Raw genomic sequence first — 20900 nt, 5'->3', positions numbered from 1 at the left:
ACTTATTTACAAAATTTTATAACAAAAACTAAGAAAAAACGTTTTTTTTTTCAAAATTTTCAGTGTTTTTTGGTTTAAGAAAAAATAAAAAAACCCAGAGGTGATTAAATACCACCAAAATAAAGCTCTATCTGTCACAAAAAAATGATAAAAATGTCATATGGGTACACTGTTGCATGACTGCACAATTTTCATTCAAAGTGTGACAGCGCTGAAAGCTGGAAATTGGCCTGGGCAGGAAGGGGGTATAAGTGCCCTGTAGGCTAGCAGTTAAAAAAGCTCAATGAACATGGCTCTGGCCCTGCATCAGTACAGGCACACCATTTATAAAGGTGTGTTGCCCATTCTCCGTACCATGCCTTACCAGCAGATTGTAGTCTGTATATTCAAAAAAGTGACAGTTATTTTCAGTTGAGCCCACTGAGATTTGAAGATTAGGATGGGGAAGAGCACTGAGTGTACAATTTTAAATAAAAACTGCCTAAAATAAACATTTGGGGGATTTATTGATTTAAGGTGACCCTTTTTCATCGCCCTATAGGCTTGTTCACAAAGCTAACACACAAGGCTACGGATAAATATTTGCTATATAAAACATTACAGGTATTTTCTATGGAGCTGAATTTGAATAATAAAGTCGTGTGATCACAATAAAAAGATACTTAAATAAAGGTGTTAAGTAAAGCTTTGTGAATTGATCCCTTTATTATTATTACTGAGAGTTATAGCGTATAACCATTTATGTAACATATTATTGGGATCCTTAGCCAAAGCTGTTCGAGCTAAAAATAGCATCATAGTGACCATGGGTCATGTGACCATGGGTCATGTGACCATAGTGCAGCCAGAGCTAGTATAGCTGGTAACTGCAGCCAGACACTCAGTTCACTTGTTGGTTGTCCCGGTGAACAGTGCTGCTTTAGACTGCTAAAGCCATTTTCTTTACGATCTTATTTTTATCTGCATTAAAGTGCTCCAAAAATTACATTTACCATCGACGCTGAACCTTATCCAACAGGTAAGAAACTTTATCCCCATATTTCCATATTTTTAACAAGCAGTAAAACCTTGCTTTTCTCATTCACCTCTACCCACAAGCATTGTGCACAAACACTCACAACAGTGAAATGTCAGCTTCTCTCCCTATTATTTTCTATGGAGAGCAAAATCTTGACAGCCTTCCAGCCCTATAATAGAAACACACAGCAGGTGCTGCCCCCTAATGGAAACACATAGCAAGCGCTTTATCATCTTTGTGATCTTTGAGGATTAATTACTTCACATTTTGCAGCTAGAGGGGCCGGGGCCTTGTTTTAACACTCTCTTACTGCTTGTTAAGCATTTAGGGATACTTTACCTTCCATAGTCTGGGCACAGCTGCACTTTAGGCCCACATGTATTTATTTTGAAAGTTTTTTTTGTTTCTCATTGACTTCATATGCTTGTTTTACATTGTGTACATACAGCCGGATAACGTGTGACTGATCTGTATATGTAGCAGAATGGTATATAGTGTAAAACTGGCTCCCCGCAATATTATTTTATTAGGACCAGTGTGGACAGGCTTTGGATTTCACTTTTACCTGAACCTCTTTAAAGTTAGAAGGGATATATCCAGGATGGCAGGTATATTAAGTGGGTCCTTTATGTATCAATGCGGGGTAATGAATAGTGAAAAAGAAATAGGAAGAGGAGGAGGGGGTCTCAGGTATGGGTAGGTTGCCTTGGGTGTAGTATGGACAGGAGGAGGCTCACTTCTTGCATGGTTGGGTGATAGGGCTGCGGCTATGTGTTTAGTAGGGTTCCACTGACACTGATACCGCTATTGGTATCAGCACCAATACTAAGCATTTCCATGAGTATCAGAACTTGTACAAATGCTCCAATACCTGAAACTAATACCGGAAGTGACTACAGCTGACAGCTCCACGCTCTGTACAATGAAGACTTGGCCGGTCTATAGGCAGTGATGTAGTGCTGGCACTATTGCTGAGTGCTTGGAGAGCAAAGGAGCCCCAGGTTTATACTGCATTGGCTACTCCTCACCACTTTCCAGAGCTCCATGCTGGGAATGATGGATGTGAGGTCATATCTAGCTGTGGGAATCATGGAGGAGGAGCTGGATGTCATGGCAGCTTCCACAGCTCAGAACTAATCCCATTGAAATGGGTTTTGGTGTCCCCCTCTGCAGAGTCTGCTCTGTGATATTCCCACTCACTGATTACTGGAGGAAGGAGAGCAGAGGAGACAGTAAGTCTTCCCTGTCTGCTGACATTTCTCAGCCTGCTATGTTTCTGTATGAGCATCTGCTTACTAGGTGTCTGTGCACATCTACTATCTGGGTGTACGATATATATCGGCATCTGCTACCTGGGTGTATGGGGTGTATGGGCATCTGCTATCTGGGTATATGGTGTGTATCAGCATCTATCTGGGTGTAAGGTGTCTGTATGGGCATCTGCTATCTGGGTGCAAAGGGTGTGTATGGGCATCTGCAATGTGGGTATACAGTGTGTATGGACATCTGCTATCTGCGTGTATAGTGTGTATGGGCATCTGCTATCTGCGTGTATAGTGTGTATGGGCATCTGCTATCTGCGTGTCCGGTGTGTATGGACATCTACTATCTGAGTGTATAGTGTGTATGGGCATCTGCTATCTGCGTGTACGGTGTGTATGGGCATCTGCTATCTGCGTGTACGGTGTGTATGGACATCTGCTATCTGCGTGTACGGTGTGTATGGACATCTGCTATCTGGGTGTGCGGTGTGTATGGGCATCTGCTATCTGGGTGTACGGTGTGTATTGGGCATCTGCTATCTGGGTGTACGGTGTGTATGGGCATCTGCTATCTGCGTGTACGGTGTGTATGGACATCTGCTATCTGGGTGTGCGGTGTGTATGGGCATCTGCTATCTGGGTGTACGGTGTGTATTGGGCATCTGCTATCTGGGTGTACGGTGTGTATTGGGCATCTGCTATCTGGGTGTACGGTGTGTATTGGGCATCTGCTATCTGGGTGTACGGTGTGTATGGGCACCTGCTATCTGGGTGTACGGTGTGTATTGGGCATCTGCTATCTGGGTGTACGGTGTGTATTGGGCATCTGCTATCTGGGTGTACGGTGTGTATGGGCACCTGCTATCTGGGTGTACGGTGTGTATTGGGCATCTGCTATCTGGGTGTACGGTGTGTATTGGGCATCTGCTATCTGGGTGTACGGTGTGTATGGACAGCTGCTATCTAGGTGTACGGTGTGTATGGACAGCTGCTATCTGGGTGTACGGTGTGTATGGGCATCTGCTATCTGGGTGTCCGGTGTGTATGGACAGCTGCTATCTGGGTGTACCGTATGTATTAAGGTTGCACTGATACTGGTACCGCTGAAATGCAAATAAAAGAATGGTGGCTATTCTAAAAATAGATATTAGTAATTGGTATCAGTGCTTGAGAAAAAAGTATCGGTATTCGTACTCAGTCTTAAAAAACTGTTATCAGTGCATCCCCAGTATGCAGACTTTTGTTTGCTCTACGAACATTATGCGGCTGAAGTAAGTCAGTGACTTTTTCTATTTTGCTGCCATAAGAAGCCCAGTTTACATTTATTTTCAAGTTGGCATAAGGTAAGCCCACTAGGGTCACAATATTGACTGTGCTTTGGGACAACAGTTTTATTGACTCAAGTCCCAGCTAATGCCCAGAATATCACAGTATATATTTTCAAAACAGTTTTTTCTAGTTCTAGACAAAGTAAGGAAGGGTTAGAACACCATTATAACCATTTTCTTTTATTTTACAGGTTTTACAGCTGTGAAAAAAAACACATAGAACACTAACCTCCTTTTATATTCACCAAACCTTTCAGTGTCTGTCCTCCTCTATGGCAAAAGAGGTTAAAAAGGATACAGGAGGCAACAAAAAAACAAAGGAACAATATTTCAAAGACTATGATGAAGCCATTGTAAAAATCCACTCGATTGTTGGGAGCAAATGCACCGGAAAATTTTCCAAGGATTTGCTTAGCACAAAAAATGTATTCATTTGTGCCAACCAAAAGGATTCCCATTCCTCGCACCCCTTGGATATCACTTTTCTCCAAGAGTTGTTGCTAAATAACCTGAAGAGTGAAGTTTCTACTAAAATGAACGCCATCCAAAAACTAAAAGAGGAGGTGAATACCTGGGACAAGAAAATATTAACTCTTGTGAATGGGAAGCGTAGACTAGAAAAACTTGTGTCCCAATTCCCAAAACTGAAGCCGAACAACAGATATCACATTGAACAGGAGATGTCCTATGACAGACGACGCATTCTTGAGCTGAGAAAGAAAGCACTGAGGCTGGAACCCTATGAGCACCTCTTCTATTACCTACAGACCCAACCAAAGTACATGTCCAACCTTATCTGTCATATATCGGAATATGAGTATAAAAGTTTTGCAGAAAGATTTCTCCACAGCCTGTACAATCATGCCATAACTCCACGAGAAGAATATCATCTAGTGAAGTTTTTGGAAAATGCTATTCGGTATGATGTTAAGCAAAAATGTACTAGCATCCCGGATATATTAGAAGAAAAATTCTTGGGCATTAGGGCAGCCTTCAGCTTTTACAGGACAGCTCAATTCAGTGATACAGGACATAGTTCAGTTACATTACAGAATTAGAGATAAATGTTTGAACATACCTTACATAGTAGGCCGAGTCTTACATGCAATATTCTCAGATGTGCATGCTATACCTTATGGAATTAGGTACGTGGCAAAAATCCTAAGACAAGCTCTGCACAAAAAGTTCCCCCATGCAACTGAAGATGAGGTCCTTGAGACTCTTGGCATTTTAATCTATAAGCATTTTCTGCCAGCCATAGTGTCCCCAGATCGCTTTGGCATAATTGAAACTAAACTGAAACAAAAGTCAATACAAAAAGAGAACCTCATCCTCATGGCTGTGCTTACCGGCCAAACCATGAGGAAGATCCTCTTCCCCAAGCAAAATATTAATGCTGTAATTAAGATTAACTATATAGTAAAAAACTACCCACATTTAAGAAGCATGTTTAAGAATGTTTTTAAAATTCCAAAACCAGAGGAGGAATTTGGCTTCAATGAATATTCTGACATGATTTCTCCAAAGAACCCAGTTATAGAGCTTACTGCAATAGACATTGTAAGCACACATAAGCTGCTTTCAAAACATGAAAATGTGGTGTTCCCAGACCAAACGGACATCCTTTATAAGATTTTTAAGGCTCTTGGACCAGTTCCTCGCGTTAGGGATCTTTTTTTTGGTGAGGCTGAAGCTGCTGCTTACAGAGGTAAGACCCTGGCGGAAAGCCTCTCCTTAAGCAGCAAATATATTCCACATGAAGAGAACAAGTTGTCAAATTCAGAGGCTTTACTGGATGCTGGGTTTTCAAAAGTAATGGACTTCCAAGATATCCTGAACATTATTGCCAAGGATATCACAACAAAAAATGAACTTCAACTGCAGCAAGAAGATGAAATAACGAAGCTCAGACAGGCAGCGGATGCCCTCAACGCTAGCCTCAGATATTACCAGGACCAGACAGACCAGTATCAGAAGTTCTGGAACAGTTGCCTTGAAAACTTAGGAAGACAAAAGTCATCCAATACTGATATGACCAAGAAGGAAAAAAAGGACAAAAAGATGCAGGAGGCCACAGAGAAGCAAGACAACTTTAAGATATTGGGGCTGAAGGAGGAGAGGAAAGAGGAGGAGAAGAAGCAAACTAGGGAGGAGAAGTGGAACTGGCTTCATAAACAGGTCAGCCCAAAGTCACCCACTAGCATCAAACAGTTAAAATATACTGCAGCAAAACTGCAGAGCAAAGGTGTCATTGTTAACATCATAGGTAAGGAGACCGAAAAGCTGAAGAGAGAAGTGCTGACGACAGAATTTGAAGATGACCAAATTAAAGTTAGCATTGGCTAAAAGTTTGTTCTCCTTCACATTGCTAACATCCTAAACCAGGGGTCTGCAACCTTTAAGACATAAAGAGCCACTTGGACCCGTTTCCGAGAGGGAAAAAAAGACTGGGAGCCGCAAAACCATTTAAACCATTTAAAACAAATCCGACACTGCATATATTGCAAAAAGCGCTCTGGTCATGAAGGGGGTTTAAGGGCCCAGTAAGCAAAGGGTTAATCAGGGCCACAGTGTATCGTCATAATCACAATCATAGCCTTAGGTCAGTGGTGGGCAACCTTTTTTTTCAACTGAGCCAAATCTCGCCAAAACCACGATTGAAATTTATTTTGAGAGCCACATTTTTAAAACTGAAAATACATCCCCCATATAGTAATTCATCCCCCATATAGTAATTCATCCCCCATAGTAACTCATCCCCCATATAGTAATTCATCCCATATAGTAATTCATCCCCCATATAGTAATTCATCCCCCATAGTAATTCATCCCCCATATAGTAATTCATCCCCCATAGTAATTCATCCCCCATAGTAATTAATCCCCCATATAGTAATTCATCCCCCATATAGTAATTCATCCCCGCTATAGTAATTCATTCCCCATATTGTGTCAATTCACTTACCTTTGCTCCGCGCGTTCCTCTCACCGCGTTCCCGCGCCGTTCCGGTCTTCAGGGCGGACTGTGAGAGGAGAGGAGTTTGTCACACTGCCCCGCCTACATCCTGACAGCCAATGTTTGCCACGCTCCGCGGGCCGGATTAAAAGGTCCGCCGGGCCGTAGTTTGCCCATTGCTGGGCTAGCTGTAAAGTCCTGACTTTTGGGGCGGCCGCCCGAGAGGAGGGAGGGGAGCGGGCGCCCGGCACACAGAAGACCCTATTGCCTGTCACCTGGTGGGCAGTGCGCTCCGGAGCCGCAGCCAAGGTGAAAAAGAGCCACATGCGGCTCTGGAGCCGCGGGTTGCCGACACCCGTCCTAAACCATCATTATAGCAAAATACCAACCATGGTGTTATTCTGCTATCGTGTTGATGTCAGCATGTTGTTATTTTTGGTGTACAGCAAGCTTTTATGTCAGAACAAATGAGACATAACTCGCTGTAACAAGAAATAATACTGTATGTTGTCGATCCAGGAAGCATCCGATCGCCCTTGGGGGTCAGGAAGGAAATTTTTCCCCCTTTAAAGCAAATTGGCCCAAGATTTATAAGTATTTTTTTTGCATTCCTCTGAATAAGTGAGCAATTAATAGGAGAACCCCCTACATGAATGTAGTTACTCATTCTTTACAGACTGGTGTAAGATGATGTCTCTCCTGCGCATGCGCATGCCACCCACATTTACATGCCAAGGACCACTGAGAGCAGGCTGGTAGGTAGGGACATGTTTGCCTAGGGTGGCATTTTTCAGGGGGCGAGAAGAAGGGAGACACATGAAGATGGGGACATGTTGGGCTTGGTGTGCCAGTGCGGTGACCCTTCCCAATGTACTGACCATTGCCAAAGAGAAGGAGGAAGAAGGACATGCGGGGTACAGTCCTGCGGACATGGCGTGGCTACTGGAGCTGTTATTGTTTAGGGTGGAGAAGCGAGGAGAGAGGTTTTTGTTTAGGGCAGAGAGGTGGGGAGGAGGTTATTGTTTAGGGTGGAGAAGGGGAGAGGGGGTTATTGTTTAGGGTGGAGAGGTGGGTTATTTGTTAGGGTGGAGAGGTTTGAGGGGGGTTATTGGTTAGGGTGGAGAGGGGGGTTATTGGTTAGGGTATAGAGGTAGGCGTTATTGTTTAGGTTGGAGAGGTGGGGAGGGAGATTATTGTTTAGGGTGGAGAGGTGGGGAGGGGGGTTATTGGTTAGGGTGGAGAGGTGGGGAGTGAGATTATTGTTTAGGGTGGAGAGGTGGGGAGGAGGTTATTATTTAGGGTGGAGAAGTGGGGAGGGGGGTTATTGTTTAGGATGGAGTGGTGTGGAGAGGATTATTGTTTAGGATATACAGGCAAAGAAGGGAATGGGGGGGGGGGTATTTGGGGTTTGGGAACCCCACAGCTGCCAAATTATGGAAAGAGTACTGAAGCCCCCACCCCTCATACAGCAACTAATAGGAGTGGAGGCCCAGACTCCCCCTACACACAGCAACTACTTCAAAAAGAGCTCCAAAGTCCCCCCCATACAGCTACTAATTCGAGGGGAACCCCCATGCAATTCCTACTTGGAGAGGAGACCCCTCTCATACAGCAATTAGGGAGGAGTCCCCCCTATACAGCAACTAATTTGAGAGAAGCCCTAGAGTCCCCATACAGCTACTAATTGGAGAGAAGCCCACATACAGAAACTAATTGGGGAGCAGCCCCAGAATCCCCCATGCAGAGAACACGAACACACACACACAAACACACACACACTAGAGTGGTAGGTGGCACATGTCATGAAATTGGATGGTGCAACCAGACATGAAGCAGGCGCAGAGCGATCCAAAGATAGAACCACTGACGGTAATAGGGATTCCAGGGGAGGTTGGGGGGGGGGGGGCAAGGGGTGTATTGGGGTGATCTTCGCCAACTAACTGTGTGAGCTAAGCAGGTGATTACCGGCTTGTTAATACAAAAAGACCCCCGCTCTCTGCCACGATCTGCAGCACCTCCCACTCTCAACTGCTGTAATTATGATAGCGGCAGCCAAGTGGGAGACCTGAAAGAGAACACTCAGGCTAATATGTGGCATGGTGGTGGTCCAGACAGGACTGTCGCTGGGACAGCGGTCCGCCATTTAGTGAACCCTGATCTATTGTTTTAACCCTGTGTTATGCTGCCACCGTCGGGCCATTGGACGCTAAAACAAGAAAGCTGTAAAGACAGCTTAGTGTAATGCTTCCAGTTCTCAGCATGCCTCAGTTTTTTACTACTATCCTTAAGAGGAATTTCACTCTAGAAAAAACATTAAAAGTCAACAGTTACAAATAGCTTTTGACTTTTAATAAACATACACTTACCAGCCCAGGGATCCAGCGCTGTCTTCACCCAGGACAGTTCTTCACCAATCTTCAGGTTTCCAGCACTGCCAGCCTGGATGTGGAAAGCCAGCCATGACTTTCTGGTGCTTCACAGCCGGCTTTAACAGTACACATGCGGAAGAATCACTGCGGTTTCTCAATGGACCTACAGCCTCCTGGGACCTGTGACATGTCCCAGAAAGTTGTGGGCAGGGAGGGGGGGAGGGCTGAACTTTCGCTTGGATCATCTAGGGTATTGGAGCAGAACTAGAGTGGGTACCTGTCAGAAATAAATAAAAAACAGCCAGAAGCAGTACAGGAGGGGGGAAGGAGGAGGAAAAGCAGCACTTCCCGTTTTAGGTAAAGTTCCGCTTTAGGAGTATGGACATCTGCTCTTTGTTCTGAGAGAAGCAATGGTTTCTTTTCATGACTTTTTTCTTCACAACACTTCTATCAAGATTCCTAGCTGCTTGATATCCACTGCTTCAACTTAGTTTTTCAGTTTTGCAAAACGGTTGCCTCCTCAACAGAGCCTTGGAAGATTGTACCCAGATCCCACTAGAGAGAAAATTGGGGGTCAACCTGTTAACCTTTGCTCCAGGCACCTGATTCGGTGTGGGGCGCTCACCTTGGCACTTAGAGCATCACATTTGAGCTAGCAGCACAGTGCCATACAGGTCCAGGGTTGTGGTCCATCCATTTGTGGAACCATGTTTCTGAAGACCTCCCTAGGGTATATGCCCACTTGGACAGTGAAGGTTGTCTGGGATACCACTGTGGGGTTGTTGTTGCACACCCATATTGCAATCGGTGAGTACCTAAGGCAGGGGTAGGCAACCTGTGGCTCTCTAGCTGTTGTGGAACTACATTTCACATTAGGCATTGCAACATTACAAAACTGACAGTTACAGCTATGACTTGCAGAGACATGATGGAAATTGTAGCCCTGCAACAGCTGGAGAGCTGCAGGTTGCCTACCCCTGACCTAAGGGCTTGTTCTACAGCTGGTGCATCAGTAATACCTGCTGGCGCTATATATACCTGGAAACGCTGTTGCTGTTGGTTGCCTCTACCTCTTAGATCTGCGATATAAGGCATGGTGCCATTTTTCTATAAAAACTGGTCAAAAAAGTGCCATATCCCAAACATGGGAACTATGGACAAAAAACAAAGCTTGTCGGGATTTCTGAGGCACAACTTGAGAGTCAGATGTCATCAGAGAAGTATCTCATGTGCTCAGAGGGGAAATGTGCAAAAGGATGGAACCACATCAGGAACCCAGAGAGAGGGAAAGCAGGCCAAGGCACATAAACGTCATTCAGAGGCGATAGATAGTACAAGGCAGAAAATCAAGATCACTGAATTTATCTCATATGGTCACATAGTTGTAAACTTCAATTGACTGATACTGTCAAGTAAATTAAGAAAATAAACACATATACTGTATATGCTAGCCATAAACATGCCATTAAACTGACAACCGAAGAAAAAAATCATTTTGAATATAAAATAAATAAAAAGGAGCCTACAATTATGTTTTGCTCCAACTTTTGAGTACAAAAAGTACTGGGCTGGAGTGATGGGCAATCAATGAAGTTAAATGCAAACCTGGCTGCCATGAGCAGATGTGCCTTCTTGCAATGTAGTGATACACAATTTTTGATACGCATATGTCATACGACCTACATGAAGCACATGTTACAGAAAGCAGCCTGACTAGCAATAACCATCATAAGAGTGTATGTTGTGGAGTGGATGGGGATGTCCAGGAAAAATGCCAACACTGTCATAGTGGTTTCAAAAAGGGAAATGGTGGAGGTGTTTCATTTTTATAGGTTTAATACCTGATTGTGATTTGGAATTTTTGTCAATAATGTTTATTATTTGAACAAACTCACTAGAAGTGTAAACTTTGTGATCTTCATGAATACCTAATGTTTTTGTGGTCTTTCTCACAAGTAGTGCATCTGAAATACTTACCTTAGCGCCTATGGTCCAATGTCTGCAGATTCCATTTTCTCACTGGCTTCTTCCAATCCAATACTTTGGTGTCAATACCTCATATCATAGATGAGGTCCAACAATGAGAGTGGGTGTGTGTTAAAACTAGGGTGAGAGTGTAGATGGTGACCTGTGGAGCACTTTAGTATATTGGAGTTGCTATTGGAGACATCAGCACTGTGAAGAGAGACTCATTATCACCTGGAAGACTTTGTGTGCATGAACACAGGCGTTATGTCGTCATGGTGAAGAGCCATAGAGACATACAATCCACACAATGTGCTGACATCTCTCCTTCTCACTGAATAATGATTATATAATGCAATAGAATGATAATGTCCAATCCCCATCCCAGGGAACAACCAGTCTCCAGTAACTGCTCCTCTGCACTACAACAAAATGGCTGCCACCCTCCCATTACCAAGGTTACACAGAGGGCTTCTACTCAGTCTGTGTATTACTGGGCTGACTGCTAAATATGGGGGTGTCACCACTGTCATTGAGAGGAGAGATGATATACCTCAGTATTGACTGCATCTCATCCCTCATGATGCCTCACACCTCACTGTACTTCATATTATACCTCACAACTCATTATATATCAGTAAAATATACAGTCCACTCAAAGCGCTGATATCTCTCCTTCTCACTTGTTATGAGTGAATAATTATTATATAACGCTATAAAATAATAACCCATACCATGTCCAGTCCCCATCCCAGGCACCAGCCAGTCTCCAGCAACTGCTCCTCAGTAATACAACAAAATGGCCACCAACCTCCCATTGCCATCGTTACACAGAAGGCTTCCACTGGGGCTGTATATTATGGGCCCAACTGCTAAATATGGGGTGTCACCATTGTCACTGATAGGACAGAGATCATAAGGACAGGATATACCTCAGTTTTTACTGTACCTTATACCTAATGATGCCTCACATCTCATTATACCTCATTGTATCTCACATCTAACCTCAGGATACCTCACTGTACCTCATATAATACTGCAAATCTCATTATACCTCATTCTATCTCACATCTCAACTCAGGATACCTCACTATACCTCATATAATACTTCACACCTTATTATACCTCATTGTATCTCACATCTCACCTCAGGATACCTCACTATACCTCATATAATACCTCACATATTATACCTCATTGTATCTCACCTCTGGATACCTCACTGTACCTCATATAATACTTCACATTTTATTATACCTCACACTTCTTTATACCTCATTGCACCTCATGTAATACTTCACACAACATATTATACCTCATTGTACCTCACATTGCATTATACCGCATTGGACTTCATATAATACCTCACATTTCATTATACCTCACTGTACCTCATGTAACACTTCACACAACTTATTATACCTCATTGTTCCTCACATATTACCTCATACCTCATTGTACTTCATGTAATACTTCATTATGCCTCATATACCTCACACCTCATTGTACTGCATATTATACTTCACACAACTTATTATACATCATATAATACCTCAAATAATACATCATACCTCATTATGCCTCATATAATACCTCACATCTTGTTATACCCCGCATTATATGTAATCATTTTTAGTATACCTCCCATCTTAAAATTGTTCACATAACATATCTCACACCTTAATATACCTCATTATATGTAACCCTCTTTAGTATATATCCTTAGACCTCATATATGATCCCTCACAGCTTTTTAATACTCTACATTGTATGTAATCCTCTTTAGTATACCTCACACCTCAATATACTTCACATAACGTGATACCTCTGACCTAATTAGTGTGTGTGTGTCTGTGAGAAATATGAAGAAATGAGTCCTCAACCATTTTTTAAAAATTGCGCCAAACAGAATGGAATTAATGGCACCCCTGCTAAATTGCAGCGTGTTTCTCTGCGGGTCGGAAATGCATGCGATTTTGTGTTTGTTCTCCAGCTGAACAGATGTGATCCTAGCTTTTTACTTCAAAGTATATGTAACCCTATTTAGTATACCTCATAAAATATGTTATTATACTCCACATTATATGTCATTTCTCATGTTACCTCACACCTTTTCCTACCATTATACTGTATCTCACATCACTTTAAACCTCACCCTTCATTATATCTCATCATATGTAAAGAGCTGAGCAAACTGTTGGCGCTATATAAGTCCTGTATAATAATAATAATATTAATAATACATCATTGTACACCTCATCCTCATTATACCTCATTATTACATTTATCAATATTTTAATAGAATATTCAATAGATCACTTAAACTCTATCAGCCTTTTTTTTCTGTTTTTAAATTAGATTCACCCAACATTCATCTATTGAAAACTGCAGCAAAAAAGAATCATCCAAGAGAAAATGTAATTATACAAAAATGGCCCAATATCTGCCCTTCAATGGAAAATGCCTTGTTGACATGCGTTGTGACATGTGTACCCTGTGCAGGGCCATATTTACCTGCACAGGGATGCACAGATGTTCCATGCATCCCTGTGCCAGCAGTCTCATTCATGTCTATTGGGATGCAGCAGCTGCAGGGACACAACCCAATATAATATCTGTGTCGGTACAGGTGCATGCGGTTCTGTGTCCCCGAACTCACCCAGAGTATGCGCCCCGTATTGGCACTATATCCATTGGAGCATTTGCAATTTGCACAGCAGAGTAGGGACTGGCCAGAGAGGGATTACTTTGATGCAGTTGATCACCTTAAACGTTTATGTGAGCTAAACATTCCTGTTATTTTTATTGCAAAGTTTTCTAGAGAAGGTGTATAGCAGCATGCGGAGGGTTCATCCAGAATTTTTAGTCAAACTCACCCAGGGTGCATTCGTGAGTCATGTAGATAACAGTGGAGCTGTCAGGACAGATTCACACAATACTTGTGCATCTCCGTGCTGGCAAAACATGGCTCTGCACAGAGCATGCATGTCATCGCACCATGTGAACAAGGCCTTACTGTACAATTCATCCTATTTATCAGACAGTGAACGAAGACTTATTTTACTATTTGACCAACATTCACCCATGTTTCGCCAGGTACAATTCATACTATTCAGTAGGCCAATGTGCATTTTAAAGTTCTCCTTGATTTGGGATCTTTTCACAATGTGCATTAGCTGCAGCAAGTTAGATAGAGCCCGCCTCATTTTCTGGAGGATGACCAGCATCATTTAGCGCTTTCCCCCCAGCCGGACTGCCCCGGCCTGCCCCTTTCATTCATTGGATTTTAGCTCTTTCAATTCTAGGTTTATTACATAGGGTGAGATGCAAATGCAGTGTGCCTAGGAACCTCCACTCCTTCAGACAGACACACACCCATCAAAGTGTAGCTGGGTGCTCTGCCGGCTGTATGCAACCCTCTCTTACCTAAACTTTATCCCTCCTCTCCACTGTGAGCAGTGCCACGTCTCAGACTGCTATGCACATAGGCAAGGAGAGCTGTTGGTGGAGCCACCCATCCCCTCCCACTGGATGACACAACAGCACATGGGATACTGGCATATGTAGTTCCTAAAGGAGCACTGCACTGTACCATGGATGGGGCTGTGGACTTCAATATCCAGGTCCACCTTGACAAAGAAGTTGTTGCACTTGTGTGGCTTGAGGAAGACTGAATTGTCGTGGGAGAGTGCCTGGGGACAGCCTGGGCAATGGAAGGTTCAGTGAGATGTAACCTGCATAGGGGAGAAGACAATGTAAAGAAGATGATCAAGTCTAAACCAACAGATTTAAATAAGTTCACCTTTTCGACAAAAATAATAAGTGCACATTTTTTTCCAGGTAAAAAAATGTGCATTGATTATTTTTGTCCAAAGCAGCCTGCAAAGCATTGCATCAGCGATCAGTAGATCGCTGATGACATCCAGGTCTCCTGCAGACCTGTCAGAATATCTGCTTGCTGTATGGGATGTATGGCCAAGCTGATATTCTGACAGGAAGCTTGAATGAACTACCACCCCACTCCACAGAGCCGTGATAGTTAATTGAAAACTACAAGCCCACAGACGCTAAGGCTGCTGGGACTTGCAGTTCATTCATTCACGGAAGTCTGTGAATGAATGATGCAGCCGTGTGGGCGGAGCCCCGCATGGCCATGCTGTTTTAAATTTGACAGATAGTAAGGGGAGACTTCATTAGCTCTCAGAGGGTGGGGGGCGGTAGGTGCGGCTGCAGCTATGGGAGTATGTTACACCCTAAATATGGGTAGAACATGTAACGTTCCCAAAAGAGAACTTATCGTTTAACTAAAGTTTATCAAAAACTGGCTGGATGCTTCTTACTCTCAGAGACTCCAGGGGGTTTATTTACTAAAGCTGGAGAGTCCAAAATCAGACTCCCTTCTGCATAGAAACCAATCAGCTTCTAACCTCAGCTTGTTCAATGAAGCTTTGGCAATGAAACCTGGAAGCTTATTGGTTTCTATGCAGAAGGGAGTCTGATTTTGGACTCTCCAGCTTTAGTAAATAAACCCCCAGGTGTCACCATTGTGCAGTTCAACTCCCTGACTACTGATTAATACTATATGATGAACAATCCATTGGGAGAGTCTCAATATTACTTAGTGGGTAATGTCTGGGACAGTTCGTTTAACTGTTTCGTTGTCAGAGCAGTTTTGCATTTTTTTAACCTGTTTAAAAAAATCATTTTAGTCCTGAAGATTACGTAGAAACCCCAAAACATTTTCTGAAAGTAGATACCCAAGAGAATAAAATAGTGGTATTTCCTTTTTATGCCACATGATATTAGTGCAACAGTTTATGAAACAAAAAATGTCATTAAAAATACACTTATTTTTACAAACCCAAATGAAGTAAAATCGGTTGCACCGAGCAAACAGATACCCAACATGTCAAATCCTAAAAGTGCGTGCACCCATGAAATAGCACCCACTTTCAGTACTCTATATTTTCCATAGACCATGCTTTAAAAGCTCATACACGTTATCCAGTTAGAGTTTATTGTGAACATTGGGCGTAGAATTATTGTTCTCACTCCAGTGTGCGCAGTGACATGTAGCATGTGTAGCACACTCAATGTTTTTGCACATAGATTCCCCCTGACGCCTGCATTTACATTTGTACATTCGTGTATGTGGGTGTGGGGGGGCTCAGAACATTTTTTTGGGTCGGGTTTTAACCACTTGCCTACCAGGCACTTATACCCCTTCTTTACCAGGCCAATTTTCAGCTTTCAGTGCTGTCGCACATTGATTGACAAAGTTTACAACAAGTAAATATATACTTTCCTATCCATTTACTAATGCTAACAGGATTAAAAATAGTCCATGTTGATTGAAACGGTGAAGTTCTGCTTTAACTGCTTGGGTGTAATTTACATATTTTATGCTTTAAACAAAAATTTTTTTGCCAAACTTTTTTTTATGACATGAAACAAAGTCCTCCTGTGATGCATTTTTGGTGACAGGTTCTCTTTAATGAGACATCAGTGGTCTAAAAGACCGATGATGTCTCACCTGCTTTCCAATAAACCTAATGGAGTGCAGATCATTTTACACGTCACTTCCATCTTTAACAGGAAGGGGAGATCAGCGAATAGACTACTGCTGATCTCCCTCCCTTCTACTCAGTGGCACCTGCCATGTTGGTCTCAGTTGCCAATGATCACGTGGAACATAGGAAACATTGTAGGCATGTGTAAAAGGGGTGGACCAACACATACAGAAGTCTGCTGAATGGATCTGGCCACAACAGCACATCCTTTTATCACACATGGTGGTTATGTCCAGCAGCTCAGCTATCTTCCTAATATTAATCACATTGGTGCGCCAGGAGGACCCTCTCATGTAGAATATGCCCTTTTCTGTGTCAGACCACTTGGTCTCCTTAAAGTGGTTGTGTCCTTACTGCTGCTTAGCAGGCAATTGGTAAAGCATGGAAAACTCCCAACCTTTTAATATCTGAAACTAATTTCAGGATCACGCAGACTATGCTGAGAAAATGGAGGTCAGGTTGTCTGATACAATTCAAAAATATTCAGCTGTTTGGTACCCCTGGTTTACACATGTTCTTCCTCCTGGAACTGATGCTGGCCTAGTCAGTCTTTAGGCTTTGGCTAGACGGCTGCCCTTTTACCTACCCTTTTTCTTCTTAGGCCCAACCTCCCTTGGAGCAACTTTGTGGTCTGACAGAAAGGATATGGACGGCTCAGCTACTAAGTTCTTATAGGCTCCTTCTTGTAGGATCAATCTCTACCAATGTTTTAAACTATTGATGACTGTCATTTCTAAAAACAGGTAAAATTTGTATTTATTTGTAATACAATTCTGTACTTATTGTTACCTTTTTACTGCACTTCTAAATAGTTGTAACAGAGTTTTGATAACGCAATAAAATTTTATTGAACCAAAAACCTGAATTCCAGTTATGCCAATTTTTACATAATTTTATTGGACCAATGTAAGTATATACGTGCCATACCTGGTTGATCCTCATTAAAGCTGGAAATCACTCTATAGGCACCCCTATTACCGTGATTTTCTCTAGCGTCCAGGTCCCATGCTGAGTGGCTGCTCTTTTCCTTACTGAACACAAGAGGTTGCCCACAGAGGCACTGTTAAGAGAACACTTTACATTTTCTCAATGAATGCAAAGTGTGCTCTGATAGGATGAAGTGGAGATTGTGACATCACCTCTTCACCTCATCCAATCAGAGGACTCTTTGCATTAATTTAGGAAATGAAAAGTGATCCCTGAATGGCACCCATGCTGACTAGATAACCTCCTGTGTTCACTAGGAAGCAGGGTAGCCACTCAGACTGGGACCCGGAAGCAAGCAGAGATCACTAGAGTAGCAGTGCCTACTACAGTGATTTCCAGCTTCTATGGGAATCCCACAAGTATTTTATAAACATACAAGCTAGACCAATGTAATGCACATAAAAATTCCCATAGCAGGAATTCATCATTATAATAACTATTGAGGTAGGGAGATCTCCCCACCGAAGTCTTCAAAAGATACAAGGATCCAATGGGTTAACCAATCCACCAGTGTTCACCAATAAATAAAAAATTCCTCAGAAGCTAACTCAGTTTTTAACAAAAATTGAATTAATGTAAGCAGTGGCCATACAAGTCTATTTGTAATGTGCTAAAAACGACCCATCTAGTCAGTTTCATAAAATGTCACGTCTCTGAAGTTGTAATTAATAATTAAGCCAGAACATCATTCTGTTCTGTGCTGATGCAGATATCATACTTAAAGAGGAACTTCATCTTTACTATTAAAAACATATAATCTTACAAATTTTCCCTGTATAAAACTAAAATAAAATACTTACTAGTCAATGAAGTCTAGCGTTATCTTGTGTGTAGGTAAAGTTCTCCCTACACCGCTCCTCTTCAGTGCCACCATTTTGAATTAATTTCTGGCACATGCGCAGACACGCTGCTGAGATCTCTGGCAGGTGTTCGCTACACTGGAAGACATCTGCGCCATTTCTGCCAATGCACAAGGGCCTGTGATCTGCCTCCTGATAGTCACAAAAATCCCAAGGAGGCAGTTCACAGGACCACTCGCATGTGCAGAAATGCTGCAATGATTCCCAGAGTGCCTTGCGGTGTTCCTAAACATGCGTGGGGTCTGGGTACATCATTCTTGCCTAGGCGAAAATGATGGACCTGAATTTAGTGCAGTTCTATTTACACTGTAAAAAAATAAAAAACTGTAGCTGCTGACTTTTAAAAAACAGCCACTCACCTGTCCCATGATCCCGCGGTGTCCTCCCAGCAGCCTGTTTCACCGGCCGTCTGGTGTTCCAGGTGCCGGCATCTTCAGTGTGGGTACCCGGCTGTGACAGCTTGTGGCTTCACAGCCGTGTGATAACTGTGCATACGCGAGTAGCGCTGCGCCTCCTGAATGGCACCATAGTCTTCTGGGACCGGTCACATGTCCCAGAAGACTACGGGGAGGGAAGGTAGGAGGACAACTTCCATTTCCAATCGCAGTGGAAGTGGGAGCGGCTACCTGTCAATTTCGGGTACCCTTTCCCCTAAGTTGCCAATCCTTAATGGGGAGCGGGGGTCCAGTCTTTAAAGCGGAACTTCCCATTTTTGGTGGAGCTCTGCTTTAAGAAAAAAAAAATTACTTTGAAAATAGCTTTTTTTTGCAATTTTGCAATAAGAGTAGGGGAGGAGGCAAAGGAGAGTAACATTAAAAAAGGGTGAAGGCTCTTTCTAATGAGATATATGTTATGTTTTAGAGCGCCATTAAAGCAGAACTAAAGGCTAAGGGCTCGTTCACACTAGGCTGTTTTGCCAACGCTTGCCAAACGTCCCTATAGCGTTTGGCAAGCGTTGGTCCGGTGTTTGCGGAGCGTTTTTAACGCTCGGCAAACGCTCCGCAAACGCCGCACGCGCGGTGTAGCGGCAGTTGCTAGGCGTTTGCCGAGCGTTAATAACGCCCCACAAACGCCTATAATGCATTTGAGTGGTGTTACCGCTCCGCAAACACCCCGCAACCGCGTCGCAACCGCACCACAAACGCCGGCCGGGCGTTTGCGGAGCGGCACCATAGACGAGAATAGGAGGCTTCAAAGCCTCCTGACTCGACCAGAGGCGTCCGTTTTGCCGCGACGCAATGCGACACGACGAAAACGCTCCTGTTAGAACAGTACCATGTGCTGTAATGTGCAGAATTGACAGAGGCGTTTGGGAAGCGGTAAAAACGCTTCCCAAACGCCTCTCTGCCGCCTGCACACAAGGCTAGTGTGAACGTAGCCTTAATGCTCACCTATCCAATGCTCCTGCACCATCTTCTTCTGATTGACAGTCTTTGGGCCCCTTCATTGGCCGGTAGGGAGATGACATCACTCCTGCACATGCACAGGAAGCTGCCATCCCAGGACTCAGAGACCAGCCCAGCACTGTAATCTGAGCTGAGCATGTGCAGCTCAGTTTACAGCACAGAAGAAGACAGTAAAGCAAGACAGTAGGGGCATTTTATTGCAGAAGAGACAGTGCATGTCTCTTCTGCAGTAAAAGCCTGCCTGCTCACTGTTTCTTGCAGCAGAACTTCAGTTCCACTTTAAGCCAATAACCTACAGTGGATATAAAAGTCTACACACCCCTGTTAAAATGTCAGGTTTTTGTGATGTAAAAAAATGAGACAAAGATAAATATTTCAGAACTTTTTCCATCTTTAATATGACCTATAAACTGTACAACTCAATTGAAAAACAAACTGAAATATTTTTTTTTTTTGGGGGGGGGGGGGGGGGAGTAAACATAAAAAAGTTAAATAATGTGGTTGCATAAGTGTGCACACCCTCTTATAACTGGGGATGTAGCTGTGTTCAGAATTAAGCAATCACATTAAAAATCATGTTAAATAGGAGGCAGTACACACCTGCCATCATTTAAAGTGCATCTGATTAACCCCAAATAAAGTTCAGCTGTTCTAGTAGGTCTTTTCTGATATTTTCTTAGTCACATCCTACGGCAAAAGCCATGGTCTGCAGAAAGCTTCCAAAGCATCAGAGGGATCTCACTGCTAAAAGGTATCAGTCATGGGAAGGGTACAAAATAATTTCCAAGGCATTAGATATATCATGGAACACAGTGAAGACAGACATCATCAAGTGGTAAAAATATGGCCCAACAGTGACATTACCAAGAACTGGTTGTCCCTCCAAAACTGATATAAAGAAAACTGGTCTGGGAAGCTGCCAAGAGGCCTATAGCAACATTAAAAGAGCTGCAGAAATATCTAGCAAGTACTGGCTGTGTGGTACATGAGACAACAATCTCCTGTATTCTTTATATGTCTGGGTTATGGGGTAGAGTGGCAAGACGGAATCCTTTTTTTACAAAGAAAAACATCCAAGACCGGCTAAATTTTCAAAAACACATCTAGAGTCTCCCAAAAGCATGTGGGAAAATGTGTTATGGTCTGATGAAATCAAGGTTGAACTTTTTGGCCATAATT

The 20900-nt window shown here is 43.0% G+C and overlaps 1 pseudogene; it reads left to right on the top strand.

Annotated features, from left to right (window-relative positions):
* The first annotated feature begins 4141 nt into the window (after positions 1-4141).
* LOC149463826 (ras GTPase-activating-like protein IQGAP2) lies at positions 4142-6039 on the top strand (annotated as a pseudogene).
* The last annotated feature ends 14861 nt before the right edge of the window (positions 6040-20900 follow it).

This window comes from Staurois parvus, unplaced genomic scaffold (assembly GCF_062004578.1).
Source record: "Staurois parvus isolate SC_StPar_1 unplaced genomic scaffold, SC_StPar_1.0 ptg000151l, whole genome shotgun sequence".
Classification (NCBI taxonomy): domain Eukaryota; kingdom Metazoa; phylum Chordata; class Amphibia; order Anura; family Ranidae; genus Staurois; species Staurois parvus.
Note: the sequence above shows the minus strand (reverse complement) of the source record. Positions and strands in the feature narration are given on the sequence as shown.